Here is an 18,070-nt window from a genome sequence, read left to right on the forward strand (position 1 = left end):
AATCAACGCATCAACTTGCTTTCTCGAATTCACCATAACCCTTATGTTAATGTAAGGGATCATCAGTTGTTTACCATGGACACTGTTTCGGGGATTTAAAACAAAACAGTATATTAAATCATAGCTCCCTGGCATTGTTGGTCAAACACCACCAACCTTAATCACAAGAAAAAAAGATGTCCCATGAATTGGATTTAGTCACCTACTCATGATTAATTTGGCTAATCTATTCATTTGATAAAAAATGCCTTCCTTACCTGTGAAATTCGTCTGTTTCCAAATTCAAACTGGAATTTTTTATTTGTTTTATTTATAAGGCTAGAATGAATCCATTTTACTACTTATTATTCCCTACTATTATTAGTACTTTATATATTTACATTCTTATTTATTTAATTTTATATGATTCAAAAGCATCAGAATAACGAAAAAATACTTTATTTACCTGTTTAACTATTTTAGTTTTATCCCCACCTTGTTAAATCATACTTATTACAAAGCTAGGAACTGAGGATATAAAATCTATGAATTTTAAAGTAACGCAAGCTATTCTCAAAAACTCTGACATAATGGTTCCATAGAAGATGTATGAAGAGCATGTACTGTCTTTGTCCTGCGTACGGACTATTTGAAAGGGGAGATAGTTCATTTTATCAAATATTTTATAAACGAACATTCCATACTCATTTTTTATATCTAAATCCAGAAATGTAGCTCGTGTTCCTCTATGTTTACAATTTAATTCTAACTTCTTTGGATGCATAAGCCGTTTGTTTAAATATGTTGCTACTATTAACCTCCAACCAATTTAAGTAATTAATTTCATCGTCATTTCTTGTATATTTATTTTTACAAACGAAAAATATTTTATGATTACAATTAAAGCTTAGATAAGTTTGAATTAAATATGTAAAAGTTTTGGTTAATCACAATGGGTTCAGCTATGGTAGCTCTATGAGCACGACCACGTTTCTGTTGAATATGTCCATGTCTCATTTGTGTTCCTTCTTTATACACTATATATTAGATTTAAATTCTATAAAAAAATCCTTCCATATAATTTTCCTATCTTATTTAGTTAGAACAGCCGACATTCATTCTTTCTAAATTTCACTAAACGTTCAAATGCGCTTTATTTTTGTAAGTGAGTTATCGTTTTCAATTTTATAACTGCTACCATAAGATAAACATAATTTTTATCTACAGTTTATCGCTATTTCTAGAATAATAATAAAATAGAACTGTTTTTCCTTGAAAGTTTCGTCATTATATTAAGTAATCACATTCACTCTGATCACTTTTAGTTACTACTCAAGTATGTTCCTAGCTATAGTATATACGTCTTTTCCTGTTTAATAAGTATTATTTTTTATCTTATTTGGTGTACTCTTTCAAATACGTAATCCCGATGAGGGAATAGCAAAGGCCGTCACGCTGATGTAAGGCGCTCCTCTTCTGTAACCTAAAATTACTTTTCTTTTGCGTGCAGCCGATTTATTATTTGTCTTTTTGTATTTATATTTAATGCTTACGCCATTACAATTAAAGCTAAATTAAGCAAACACTCTTTGGTTGAATGAAATAACAAACATTGAACGATATTATTAATACGCAATACTTACACGTAATTTGTTTTCGGAATGGCAGATCGTCAACAATGAACAGCTGACTTTGCACTAATATGGGCGATTTTGCTTACCAATATCAAAATGCAACATAAATAATGTTGCATTTTGATATCGTGAAATGAAATAAAGAATACGACAAATCCATTTATCTATTATAAGCACACAATAGACCGAAAATAATTTCTTGCATTTAATCATAGACAGTTACACAATTCCGACCAGAATTTTGTTGTATTATATTTTGCAAAATACGGCTTTTTACGAACGTCAATTTACATTCAAGTTTGACGATTTCTCCTGCTTATTAGATTGAAGGATGAACGTAGAGAATGATAACACAACGTTAACCCTCCGGCTGTTAAGAATGGGTTTCTAAAAGATAACGTTATTTTTGTCAGAACAGTACGAATTCACCGTATTCACTTCCTTTTTTTCTTTGTCTAACATCTGTAGTAATTTAATAAATCAAACAAATGAAATTAAACAGACTTTTAAACACATCCGATTTATTTAAGCGTAAATGATGAGAATACGTTGTATTGTTTACAACTAAACAAAGCTTTATTTGTGTTATTTACAAGAAACCTTTGTAGTATTTTCTACTGTACACTTTCAGATTTTTAATAATCTTTTTTGGAGCATTGAACAATTTGGCACAGAATAAATGTGTATAAGATGCTTCTATAGAATTTGAAACTAGTCAGATTTCATTTTTCACAGAAAGCCCAAACTTAACTAATGGTTAGTTAACGGTTAGGCTAAAAAATTCCTGTTCAAATTCTGTAAATTAGTCATTAGAGTGAGGTGCTTCTACAGAATTTGAACATACCTTTACTTACTTTACAATTAAGGTAAAAATAACTGTCAGGTTTAAATAATGTAGAAGTTTTTTATGATAATTTAAAACTATGTCTAGAAAGACGTTGTACGAGTAAAAAAATAATTTCAATTTAATTAAATTAATTAGTAAAATAACAACTCATTATTTGGGGGGAGAACTATTGAAAACTGTACCCCACAATAACAGTTTTAAACCAATTTACAATCGATATGTATTCCATGATTGCACAGTTTTCCTTCTTTGCAAAAATTGCCCTTCTCCCCTTTGCCCAATTTCCCGGGCATCACATAAACTCAAACGTTCCTGATGCATATGACAATTTATCAGTACAAGTAATAGAGTCTAGAACGATTTATTCTTCGCAGAGAGACTATAGAAAACAGACAACCAGTTGTTTTATAGTGCAACGTTTTATTGCCTTTGTATGATAGCATGCTTTTTTGCATTCAGCAAAAAATCTTTTAAGCGTTTCTGTAAAACATTCCATTAAGTACAATTTAAGGTTTTCAAAATTGATTTTATAGGACGCGGGACTAATTTTCGAAATTACCGACCACGAGTATTTACTCCATTTGTAACATAATGCATGTGGACACGTGAGAAGTATCAACAGCAGCTCATGGTGGTCAGCAAACGAAGAGCTTAGAAGCAGCAGTAGCAGAAAATCGCAATAAGCAACTTCGAAAGTGTGCGTAAGCAAAGAAAGAAAAAGTAAAACATGCAATACGCGCTTGCGAAGAAACACAATTGGCGTCAAAGAGAAGAGCGTGTAAAAACATAGGCGAGAAATGGCTCGCATACGGCCAGTGTAAGGCAAGAGAAAGAAAGCTGATGTAAAAGAAAATTAGCGTGTAAATAGCGAGGATGAGAATGGGCCAGCTGTGACCAGCTTACGGTCGAAAGATGAAGAAATGAGACTAAGCTGTAATGGACAAGTGGAGACGAGGTACATTTTTTAAGTGATGCAAAAAGAAAGCAGTGATAAAAACTTTTGCTTAGAACGAACAAATGCAGACTCGGATATTGTGTGTATTTATTTATATCCTTTTTTTTGTTTGTAACGACAATTTTCCTATATATTTTGTTCGGTCGCTGTGACTAGGCCTTTTAACATAAAAAGGTCAATATAAAGAAAAAAAGAAAGGAAATATACACTACCACAGACAAATACAGTCTCAAAAGAAGGGGGAAAATAAAAAAAAACAAAGAAACGCAGTCGCATAAAAGAACATAAAAGCAAACCCGGAGTGAAGAACTTGAAATAAAAATCATATTACACCAATCGATGAGTAAATGTGTTTGTTTATTGTCTTCTTGTCGGTTCACTTTCGATCCTGTCAGTCATATGTTAAAGACAAATGTTCTAATCTTATGGTCGGTTATGCATAAACATAAGCAATATTATTTCATACTCATTTTAACAAAGCAAACAGCTTGTTTTTTTTTGTTTTAGAGAGAAATTTGAAATAAACCATTTTGAGTGAAACATATTTTTATAAGTTCCTGTTTTAACTTTTTAGTTATTACCCGTAGTTTTATTGTTATGAATTACTAAGTTTTAATATTTGGAAAAACTTAGCTGGAGGTGTTGTGAGATTGGGAAATACTAAATCGCAATAAAAATGAAAATAAGTCTGACTTAATTCTATAAAAAGTAGAGATTCTGGTCTAAGCTCATGGGTCGTTTATGACTCGTTATTGATTCTGCCATTGTGAACAATGATTATTAAATATAAAGACATTGTATTTTTCCAGTTTTGTTTAATAAGAAACTGAAAAAAAAACTGCAAGCTCATTTTTAACGCTGTTATAACTAGTTTAGTCAGGGATTTCAAATAAGAAGTTTAAACCAAATGAAAATTATTTGGGCAGTTAGCGTAAATATCTATCAATGAGCAGGAGAGATATGAATGTTATGACTGATATTATGAGGATTGATGAAAGAGGATGAGAAAAAAGCTGCGTAAAAAACTCGCAGGAAAAATGTATGTAAAAATGTATCTGAAACGCAACATTATAACATGTGTTCAATTAACGCTGTCAAGGAAAAAAACTGACGTTATTACCAAAATAAAAAAATATCCCGTTTCGATCTGGTGAATTTTCAGACTTAGAACCAATATGCAACAAATAATTATGCAAACTCTGATTTAATCTTGTAATGATCTCACTGGCTTTATACAATATTTTTAACATTTGAAAATGTATTCTAGCACAACGAAGCTGAAACACTTCAAACTTCTTAAATGACATTTCTGAAAAAAGAAAGAACATACATTACTGCTATTTAAACAGTTGACTGAATTTTTCCTTTCAACGTATTAAACGTCTCCTTAAATTATTAAAAAGAATTCCTTTATTTTTACAGATGAAAAGAAGGATTAAATAAGGAAAAGAATTTTTAACACAAAGTATAAAATAGAAATGTCGAACAGTAGGATATTTTATTTGAATTTAATTGTTTTATTATGTGAAATTTGAGTTCTGTTCTATTATTTACTTTTATTGTCTCATGCATGTTTAATTTAATTATTGTAAAACCATTTTTGGAAGAGAGGTTGTGTAACATAGTTTATGTAGAAAGTATAATTAGCAGCGAAGGGTGGTCAGCATGCGAGATTAGCAGTAACAGTGATAGTAGCATCAGTAGTAGCAGTAATAGCAGCAGTAATAACAGCAGTAGCATAAATCGTGCATATGCAAATTAGAAAGTGTGCGCGAGAAAGGTAAGGAATAAAAGGAGAAATAATGCAACACGTGCTCGAGGAAAAACAAAGTAGGCATCGAGAAGAATGGACGTTTAAAGACGCAGACGAGAAATGGCATGGGGTCGGAGAAGACAGTGTACGCCATGCGAAATGAAAATGTGTCAGCGAAAGACTTTTTTAAGCGGTGTCGAAAGTAACGGGAATAAATGCTTGTTTCCTGTTTTGTATGTTTATCATAGCAACGTTACACTCTATGTAACAAAAATCTAAACTAAACTGCTAACGTTACACACTATGTAACAAAAATCTAAAATAAACTGCTAACGTTACACACTATGTAACAAAAATCTAAAATAAACTGCTAACGTTACACACTATGTAACAAAAATCTAAAATAAACTGCTAACGTTACACACTATGTAACAAAAATCTAAAATAAACTGCTAACGTTACACACTATGTAACAAAAATCTAAAATAAACTGCTAACGTTACACTCTATGTAACAAAAATCTAAATTAAACTGCTAATTATTTTTAAATTCGTTACTTAAATTGTATTTACTAAAATTACGTTTCCATTATAGACGCCTTAACACAATGTTCTTATGTAGTGGTCACTCTTAATGTGCAGGTATACATTTGTTTTGGAAATCCACCCAAAATCTATTAATGGTCAGCTTTTCTCAAAATTCTTAATACTTGAGGAATTTTGAATTAATTTATATATAGAATGCAGTTTCGAAAATTATACGAAGGAAACATTTATTGTACACCATTCTTTCATTTTATGCAATCTTAATAAAATATATTACAATCCTTAGAAATTTGAGCATAATATATGGTGAGGTAGCATTTATTTTTTTTTTTTTGTTTTCCATGAACTCGTAGGTTATGTAAATCAATTCAATACTGTTTGGAACAAACAAATTTTATTAATATATCCTATAATCCGTTGAATTGTAACAGACAGTATTCTAGAATTAACTTTTAATGATATTAAAATGCTTTAAAATTCTATTATTCCGAAATGTTAAGTTCAAACTATAGAATTTTTAATAAAACTTTTCTATTTTTTCTAATTATTAGATTTTACGTCGATTATTCATATTTTACAATTTAGATCTATATGTAAATAAAGTGTGCCAATAAATATCTTTACGAAAGAGACATCAAAATTATGATATTGGTCCCTACTGACCACTTCAGAAATATGAATATTTACATTTATTCAAAAAGACTCTCTAATAATAATAATAATAATAATAATAATAATAATAATAATAATAATGATAATAATAATAATAATAGTAATAATAATAATAATAATAATAATAATAATAATAATAATAAACAGGGTTAGCATATATATTACAAGTTATATTTTGCTTAGTGTATAAATTCCCGAAAATTTTTTTAAATAAATAATGATAATTTCGCTCATCAAATTCCCTCTGTGTTTGTTTACAATATTACATCAGCTGATATTTGACCTTGACGGTGAATGTCCTGGAACATCACTTCTTACTAATATTTAGTTTTTTAAATACGCAACAAACATAATATATACAGCAGTTTTAAATGGTACATATTTTTTATCCTAAATGAAATTCAATAGTGAGGAAAAAATAAAATTAAATAATGAGTAACATTCAATCTGTAGTCGAATGCCATACCATTGGATTATATCTCTAGATGGTAATACATCCTTTTATTAAGAAGAAAAGATTTGCTGAAATTTTATTATCTCCCTTGGCAGATTATCTAAAAGTCTACTTTTTTATCTAAACTATTTTTAGATGTGATTATTTTGATTTTCGATAGTTATCAGATGAATTTCTGTATAAAACATATCTAGAAGCAATGCCAGACATATAAATCACCTTTGAGTAAACTTTGCAAATAATCGGCTCAGCCATTTCGGAACCTATGAGAAAGCAACTCACAGACAGAAAAGGACTTTCATGTAATAGCATATATATATATATATATATATATATATATATAGGGAGAGAGAGAGATAAAGAGAGATAGAGAGAGAAAGACACAGAGAGAAGACAGAAAGAGAGAGAAACAGATAGAGAGAGGAGAAAGACATGAGTGAGAAAGAGAGAGGGAGAGAGAGAGGGAGGGGAAAGAGAGCGAGACAAGAGAGAGTAAGATTATCTAGTTTTATAAACACCTGCCCAAATCTTTAAGAATCTCTTATCGAACACCTGATCTGAATATCCTGAAGAAATCAGGTGCATTTTTATTAAAAGATTTAATATTGCATTGTATGATATGATTGTCTTGGGGGTATCAAAACCAAAGCAAAATATGATTAAAGTAAAAATAAAATCGATAAACCCCATAATTTATTATACCATACCGGTTCACACTGAAACACTTATCACAATATTCTGTGGATCTATATTAAAAAACCTTGTTAAGCTTTGTGACATATTTCCATTCTATGGAGGTCAGGCGCGAACGAACACCCCATACTTTTATTATACCATATTTTTTCAAACTGAAACATAATTATCAAAGTATACTTACGCAGATAGATATGAAAAGTCTTTATTAAAGTTTGTGCCTATTTCAATTCTATGGAGGCTAGGCGCGAACGCAGACCCCACAATTTTATTATACCATCCCTATTTAAGTTAAAACATACTTATCAAAGTATTCTTATGTACATATATATATATCAAAACCACGTTTTTTTTAATGTTTAAATTTTTTATTTCCATACTTTGTGGAACAGGCGCGAACGCAGGCCCTACAATTTTAATGAACCACTGTTCTGCCAGATCAAACATACCCATTCCTGTGTCTCGATGCATCTTCTATCATTATATGTAATCATTTTTTGTTTAAAAATGCCCCCAAAGTATGCAAAAAAAACGTTTTGATAAGTATGTTTCAACTTAAATAGGGGTGGTATAATAAAATTCTGAGGTCTGCGTTCGCGTCTGTACTCCTAGGAAATATGGCACAAACTTTAACAAAGACTTTTCATATCTATTATTGGGGGTTCGTTCGCGCCTGACCTCCATAGAATGTAAATAGGTCACAAAGTTTAACAAGGTTTTTTAACAGCGGTGAGGGTCCACAATATAACCTTAACTTTAATCTTAATTCATGTTAGCTTTTATTTATTTTTTTTGAGTTGAATCATACTGTGTCGAATAAATTCACCTCATAAATTCAGGTTCTTATTATAGGAGAAAACACTGCTCCCGTGATTACGTGTTTTTTAAAAACATTTATATAACCTTTTTATTTTTATTTATATATGTTAAAGCGTTTGTTGTCAGTGTACTAGAAGGAATTCAATGGATTACAACGCTTTCTATGTGTTCTTTACAGTACAATAGTACAACCCTGAATTCGACGGCGCAATACTACACCGTTCAATACTGTAAAACTTAAACGAAGCTGTTCTGATTGAAAATGGCGCCATTTTCTTCTTATTCACATTTATATCGATTCTTTGCTTTTAAAAACTAAAGTAATTACGTGTTTACTTTTTTAATACCCCATTTTGCTGTTTCAGATTATTTTACTAAAGTAAGTAAATCTTCATTATTTTTCAAAACTGTTTTTGTTTCTTTGTTTTCGATATTTCGTCGATATTATTTAGTAAGAGTGTTTAGCAGAAAAGCCAACAAACGACTACCCGAAAAAAATAAATATACAAGAAATAAATGTTACCATAGTCAATATAAGTTCAGTTCATGTTTTTTTTTGTTTTGAAATAGTTTTAATGCTCTTTACTTGAAATAATTTCAGTGAACCGAAATTAAAACGAACTTTGAGGCGATAACTACTTAAATGAATGTTTATATAAACTACACATGCCATAATCGAATATTCCTCAAGCACAAAATAACGAAAAACATTAAAATATGTTTATAAATATTCCTTACGTTGACGGAACTCTCTTAAATTGTAAACACAGAATGCTCAGGTGCCCCTCCTTCAAATTGAAAACGAGGCTCTCCATTTCAAAGTCGCTGCCATTTTAATTTTTATAAACCGGTTCGTGAATTAAACAATATTTTTTTACAAACTACTTAAAAATACAAAGCAAAGAACTTTTCTACCATAAACTTAATTTTATTGATTATAGTAATATTTATTACTTGTATACTTATATTAGTATATATATATATAACATTTTCTCTTTGTAAGGAAACATCATTTTGTTGGTCACTCTTGGCTACGAATGGAAACAAAGTTGATATAAAAAATATATTTTTGTGAAAATTATCTTTACTTTCATTTTATTTTGGCTAGGGTAAAATTTTTGAGTATCAAAACCTATCTCTTTACAACCCCTTCCTTTTCATAACCTATCATACTTCATCAATCACAGTCCATTTTCTGTAGGCTGTTTTTGAACCCAGTCAACGACGGGTACTTCTGCTAGTATACACACACACACACACACACACACACATATATATATATATATATATATATATATATATATATATATATATATATATATATATATATAGTAAGTTATGAAAATATATATGGGAATTAAGCTCACTTGCCATATATATTTTCATACATTACTACCTTGTTCTGCTCATGTATTGAGCACTGTTTTAATAAATACTGGAAATTTACGAATTAAAATATATATTCATTTATCAATTTATGTGATTAAATGAAATAATAATAATAATAATAATAATAATAATAATAATAATAATAATAATAACAATAATAATAATAATATATGGATAATGAATGAATGACAAATGTCTATATTCATAAGTTCATGATGTTGACCATCTTACAATTTTCCCTTTAATTAAGTTTACATTTGCCATTCTTTACAGTATCTGTTTTGTAGCACAAAACGAATAACTTAATTATTATATTAATTAGTGAATCAATTTTGCCGTTTACTGATCAGAAGAAATACTAACAATCAATCCATCCAAATGAAATAAAGTGATTAAAAAACGGACAATAAGCTGTTATTACCTTACAATATGTTTACCCTATTTTGAATTTAGAAATAAAGTTACGAAAGCCCCTCAATTCGTACGAACAAATTTTATTGATGTAGCTATATTCTGCCAGAAATGTAAAATTAGTATATCCATATTTATCAAAATAACATCAATATATATATATATATATACATATATATATATATATATATGTATATATATATATATGTATATATATATGTACACGTGTTTACTTATACAAAACTAAAAGAAAATTCAATCTCCAATTATATTAAATTGTCTATTAATCTGAACACAAACTATACATAACTAAGCTCTATAAATAAAATTATAGGTTTAGAATTAAGTAATACTAAGAATTATAATTATGTGGTAATAAATTTCATTACAATTAAGACAGCTTAGGAAGTTTTAAATTCAAATTTATAAATAATTAAATATAACTGGAAATTGAAAATATTTTTTTTTAGTTTCGTATATGCAAACGCGTGTAATAGATTATAATTATTGAAGTTTCGCCTTCAATTGTGCCTATGAGTTAAACATATTTGAACTCGGGAATCGAAACCCGGATCTTTTTTAACTGGGACGAGACCTTTGCCACCTGGAAACCGCGTTACACACAATGACGATGTGTGACGTCACCGTCTTGAGGGAGCGATTTTGCTCCCTATTGGGAAGGTTTATACCTCCCTTCTACCCTGACTGCTATCCAGTGGACGTAGAATAGATTTTTGTGAGACTTAAAATGTTTTGGTTAACCGAACGATGTACATATGTAAAAAAAGTAATTAACTTTTGTGAAATTAACTTTTCGTAGTTAGAAATCCTTAAGTTGTCTGTATTTCTTTCCCCGGCGCGCATGTGAAGCTTCATTATTGCTTTTCAGCAGAAACAACACAGAGCTGAGACCGTGAGCAATTTTGTAAAGTACTCCCGGAAGAATACGATCACGAGCCACAGTTTCCGAAGGGGTTAGAGGTCAGTTGCTGACCTGAGCACGAGGGGCTGCCACAGATGGAAGTATCTACTTTGTTTCAAACTTACTTAAACATACATATATTATCTAATCTTTATATAAAGTTAAGTAACACAGCTTAAAATAGGATAAAAATTTAAATTCTCTAAGGAAAATTTGTAAAACGTCTATAAAAAAACATTAAAAATTCTCCAATATATGACACATCCAATACTCTCCTATTAAACATATATGTTCTCATACTCACAAACTACGTCGGTAACTATAAAACAAACATTAAAACTATAAATCACTTCTTCCAAACTCCCAACAACCGACGCCGGCACATACACTATCCTCTGTAATGGCTTCCGCCATGTGAACAGACAGGAAACGCAACACAAATCAAGAAAAAAAGACGTCGAAGACGAGAGATATTGAATACACCTTTATATCACGTCTCACAGCAGAATCACTATTTTATGTTCACAAAAGCTAAAATAGTTCAAATTTGCTCATAGTAAAAACCGGTGGAGACGCTTCAAATCGGCAGAGAAACGGTTTCCATAATTTATCTTTCATCGTTAGCACATTAATCAAGGAGCATTATATAAATTTAGAACATGATCAGTTAATTAACAACTTTTCAGTCACTTTTCCCCTATACATAATCTATAATATAAATCTCAGCACTTTGTTTAAATGCATGTATGTATGTTTGTACGTACGTACGTATGTATGTATGTATGTATGTATGTATGTATGTAAATTAGTCTGCCTAAAACATTTGACAGAGACGACGGATTTTCAGATCAGTATCGTTTTGAAGCTCGACCTTTCTGGCGACAAATATTGAACACTTGGCTAAAAACATTAATTCCTTCATCCTCAACTGGGCACTTTTGATACATGGAGGGTCACTTTTTTCGCTGATATTTCCATAAGTCCTCCCTTTTTCCAATTGACTAGCCTTGATTTAAACATTCATCACTTCTGGTTTGGAGATGGGCGCAACAGCAAAGACGTCACGTTTTTTTTGTTGTTTTCTTTGTTCACGTTCTTCTCCTCTTCGAGCCTGCCTCTCAACTACCAATTTTTTTTCAATACACACCTCCAAACAACCGGGTGACGCCAGACACCCAGGCTAGTACACACACACACACACACACACACACATATATATATATATATATATATATATATATATATATATATATATATATATATATATATATATACAAAGGCATACTGTTTTCGCACATTATAAATGATCAGTTTTGAAAGAAGATAGCACTAAAATTTTACGGCTCATCATGATTTTGACTTAATTTTTCTCAATCATTTTATTATCCTACAAAATTCTCTCTCCAATGGGGACGAAACGTTGATATTATTCTAATGATGTAGTGTTTGCCCTCTTTCCCATTTATATATGTGTGTGTATCATTTTAATGACATATACACACCCATATTCCTTTCTTCTATGACCTTACATCATTATACGTGTCTTCTCTAACAATAAACTTTCGAGGCATTTTACTCCAAATGTTTCGCATGATTAAAGCGGCTGATTTAATATCGGCCGAAAGGCTTGCCTGAAGGCTCTAATCAGCATAATACTAAAATTGCGTCAAATTATAAACGGAGAAACATCAGTAGTGTGTTATCGAACATAAATTTTCCTGCGGGAGTTACATTCACATTACATATTTCAGTGCTAGTACCGATAAACATTATATCATCTGTTTCTATAGAATTGCCTGCAGTCATTTTGTAAATCTTCGTTTCTGCAATTACAGTTTACAAACAGTATCTTACGAGCAATTCAATCGCGTGCTTCCTTGAAACCTGACAGATTATTTACGATAATGTACAGAATTTATGCCTATTGGATTTTAAAATTATATGGAAATATATCACTCGATGGCTGTCTAAAATAACCGAGAAATTATCATTATTTACTCACTCGGAGTAGGCACACAAGCTATCATCAAAGATTTCTCTTTAAGGACAACTTGTGGTGTAACAAGTACTCTAAACGTCTTTCAATAATCTTCGTAAAATATTTGCGTTCTTGCAACAGCCGCTTACATTGATTGAATATTGGAAGCGAATATTGGTCCTCACTGGAATTTGGGTGACAGCAAGCCTCGCAAAAGTCTCAGTCCTCTTTGCACTCAGCCAGCAGAGGTCTGGCTAGTGCTTTCTCTCCTCGGTTTTTCCGTCCTCTTTGACTCTCATTGTTATGAAAAGGGAAGATACCAGAGCAAAGTAGATAAGTTAAAAAGGATATTTGGAAACGGTTCAAATCGAACCCAGGAAGAACAGTTAAAAAAGAATACATATTGAAATCCTAGGAATGCGGAACGAGTGTCATTGTTCTAGCACATAACTAAATATTATTTATGTCAGAGAAGGATATTTTTTAGGAATGCAGTCGGTTGTTTTTATTTTAGAAAAAAACTGTATATTAAATATGTCAGTTAAAAGATGGGCAATATGAGTTTAGAAATAATGATTGACAAGTATGTTAGATATTGAACGATTCAAATTGGGGATTCTTTGTTTGTCAAAAATGGGTTTGGACGTACATAGGTAAAATCCACGTGAATAAATTTCAAGTGACGAAGCAGGCTTTTACGTCATATATTTGTGAAGATGTACGCGTTCCCCTCAACAGCAGCAAATGAGAGAAAACAGATGAGAAGCGAAAGAAGATCACGGGTCGCGGTTTGATGTCGAGCAGGATAGCACGTACTATTACAGTGATGACACGTAAGCGTCGAAGTTTACATGGGCGATGCAATTTTAAACAGACATACTGGTTACCGCTGTTAAAATTTTCACCGACAGAACGAGAAAACAAAAAAAAACTGAAGACAAAGAGCACTTAAAAAAAAGGCGCAACTATAAATGCGACCTACAACATCGCCACAATTGATTGATTTGATAAAAATATGTTTTAAGATCGCAACGGAATTTTTACTAACGGCCTCACACAAAAAAAACGCGATTATAATAAGCTATAAGCATATACTCACATTTCATCAGCATCAGGAATGTGATTGTGCCTATTTACAATGCCTCCCCACGGGACAGAGTTAGACACCAGGCTCGTTTTTTAACGTGGAGAAAAGGCACAAAAATAAAAATTGTCTCAGTCGTGAAGGATTTCTCATCCACTGAAAGAGAACGAGAAATGGAAGTGCCGCATCTGAAGAACAGATACTACACTTTGATATTGGCCAAGGAATGTGATTGTAGCTGAGTGTTTAATGATGCTAGCTGCCAATCTGAATGTACCAATTTCTTTATACGGAAACATTTTTACTTAGGAATGTTTGTAACTTTCACGTGGTCTATTTCGTCAGTATCTACAGTTTTCTCAGAAATAATTATAACTAAAAAGGTATCAGACGAAAGAATGCCAACGAGAATCAATCGTTTTAATATAAAATCAATGGCTGATGCTCAACAACAATAAAAACAAAAACAATCATTCGTTCGTGTCACGAAAATAACTATGCTGGGTCTGAGTGGGTTGAGAGATGGCTTCAACTGTATGATATCGAATTATTAGGTTTTTAGTCACTCAAATTACAGATAAAATCATCGAACATTATCAGTAAAACATTGTTGTGTGAACGCGAATTGAACTACAACTATGATAATAATAATAGAATGAAAGAGAGAGTACTGAAAACCTGAGGAGATATGTATCTCAGGCTAAAGTGAATCGTTCAAGTTCTCGAAAGCGAGAAGGGGAGAGAGTAAAATATTACTTGAGCTATTTTCCCGCAGACCACCTGTCATACTTTGACATATTCTCAATCGCCCACGTTTCATATTTTCCTTTTCATTAAGCATGAAATTCCTCATCTCATTTTATTAATTGGTTTTCTTATATTAAATGCATTTTCCGGCGATGATGACAAGCAAACGGAACTTTTTTTTATATAAATTATATTTACTACTAGATGACATAAATTTCTTCGGCTCGGTTTCACAATTTTTCATAATTGTAGGAATAGGAAAAGACAAGTTCCTCACCATTAAAAGAAGATTTTTAAAAAAAGTCAACTACATTACCTCTGTACATCAACCACAAAAATGTACTGTTTATTATTTTGTGAAAAATATGTTTATGCCATTGAATTGAACTGTAAATATAATTTATCGGTATTTGTGTTGTCGACTAAAATTGTTCTATATTGTGAATAGGGGCAGCCATGTTGTATCAGGTGCTGGCTGATAGAGCTGGTATCAGAAAGATGAAGGGTTAATCTTCTGGACAATGTGTTAGTCGTATGACCGATATAGCTATTTGTATTGTTGAAGACGCAATCTCCCACGGGGCATTGAAATTTATAAATTACATTGTTTTTTTCGACCGTTTTAATTGTCCGAGGGATGTTTTTAATTATCAGTTTAGCGGTAGTTACTTTCTTATAGTATATTATAAATTTTATTTTATGATTATTAATTGGGGATATATATCTGTGGATAATGTCCTTTAAGACCCTTTCATCTAATTTATAATTATGGTGTAATTGATTACGATAAAACAAGTTCATGGGGTTGGAGTTGTCATGTTGGCTATTCTTAATTTGGTCCATATTTCTAATTGTTCGTTTGATTTGTTCATCATCTGCCTGCTTCCCACCGGACTACAACTTGGATGTCTTCGAATCCAATGTTAACAAATTCCTAATGAACCGCCCCCTTAAGTAAACACTTCATCAAATCTCCACACTAACGTAATGTACTTGCAATAAGCCTTATCCCTGAGTGGCTTCCGGGCCTTGATAAGTGGGGATCACTGTGTAAAAAAAAATTATTAAAACTTGTTTAATGTTCTTCAATTCGCTAAGAAATATTTTTCTATTTGATGAAACCATTCTGGCTCGATTAATTAAATATAGCTATTTTATATCGGTATGAACATTCGCTTTTATAGTTTAATACACAAGAACCGGTTGCAGTGGGCTTTTCTATAGGATAGGTAATGAATTGATCTTTACTAGAGTTTATGCGAACGTCGAGAAATGGAATGCTATTATTTTTTCTTGGTTCGTAGGTAAAGGTCAATACGGAGTTTGTTTGAAAACGATTTTAAGTTTTTCGATTTCGTTAATAGTATCTGCAAGAATGAAGATATCATCTACATATCTCACGTAAATAGACGTTTTTTTATATTAAATGTTTTGTCTTCGAGATTAGACATTGATATACCGTCGATCTGTGTGTACATGTTGTTTTTATAGTCGTGAAATGGGACTTCTGTTGTACAAATTAACAGTAGTTTTTTTAAGGATTGTGGGGTCGAATCCACCTATAAATAAAACGAAGCGTACAACAACAACAACAACAACAACATTGTAAATCAAAAACTGCCTGAATACGACAGATGAAATGTCGAAAGTACTAGCAAGAACAACATATAATAATGAAATAGATTTCGGAACATTCATACACCGGTTCGACTGCAATGACAAAAATACCATTCGTCGAAGGGAAAAACTACAGAAAAAGATAATCAAACAAGAAGACTCTGTGCTATTCAATACCACATACCTCAATGAAAATATGCTGCCTAAATAGACAATATATATATATATATATATATATATATATATATATATATATATATATATATATAATATGATCAGATCATACGGTATCACTGGAAGAATATTTAACATAATTAAATCCTTCTAAGATAAGAGGAAAATCCAGGTTTGCCTTGACGGTCGTACATCCAAACAATATGATATAAATGCGGGAGTGCCTCAAGGGTCTATCCTTGGACCTCTATTATTCCTAATATCCATAAATGACATACCTGACAAAATTGTCTGTAAGATGGGTATATATGCTGATGACACCACGCTCTATAACAGATACAATAGGAAAACAAATGGGCATATATCTAAAGAAAATGGCAGAAACACTAGAGGAAGACCTCCAATCTGTAGTGGAATGAGGACAAAAATGGATGGTCACATTCAATGCTGCCAAGACTAAACTTGTTTTCTTCAATAATTACAAGAAACTTCTCTACCACCAATAGCAATGGACAAAGACACATTATCTAAAAGTACATCTTTTTAACTCTTCGGCCTAACATTCACAGGAAACATAAGTTGGAAAAATTACATTGAGAAAATTACCAGGACCACTCCGAAGAAGGTAGGTTCTCTCTACCGTGCTAGAAAGCTACTAACGCCCGAAAATATTCTGTACATCTATAAGGCCACCATTCGCCCATGTATGGAGTATTGTTGTCATATTTGGGCTGGTGCATCTGCTACTAGTCTATCGCTCCTAGACACGGTTCAAGAGAGAGTTGCCAACCTGATTGGTCCTGAACTGTCATCTAAGCTGCAGCCTCTGTTCCATCAACGAAATGTAGCATCCCTCTGCCTGTTCTACAAGTACTTTAACGGTAAATGCTCCGACGAACTGCAAGCACTTGTACCCCCTCGACGTAAATACCCCTGATAGATCCGACAAGCAGCAAAATCCCACCTCTTCACAGAAGAGTTCCCAAGATGTAAAGGAGCCTTCTACTCCAGTATTTTCTTCCCCATAACAGCTAGACTTTGGAATTCCCTTCCGTGTTCATGCTTCCCCAACTGTACTGACATGCAGAAGTTCAAGTGTAACGTGAACCGACATTTTCCTGCCCAACTCCCCAGATAGTACCCCTGCAGCTTATGTCCCTGATAGCAATCCCCCTACATCAAAGGGGCAATGTGCCTTGTTTGGGGTGAAAATGTAATACTATATATATATATATATATATATATATATATATATATATTATTATTAGTATTATTATTATTATTATTATTATTATTATTATTATTATTATTTCAATTCCAAACCAGGCAGAGTGCCACTTTGATGTTGGGGGCTACTATCAGGAACATAAGTTGAAGGGATACTATGTAGGGAGTTG

Source organism: Euprymna scolopes, chromosome 6 (genome assembly GCF_053919585.1).
Source record: "Euprymna scolopes isolate OS-2025 chromosome 6, ASM5391958v1, whole genome shotgun sequence".
In the NCBI taxonomy this organism is placed as follows: domain Eukaryota; kingdom Metazoa; phylum Mollusca; class Cephalopoda; order Sepiida; family Sepiolidae; genus Euprymna; species Euprymna scolopes.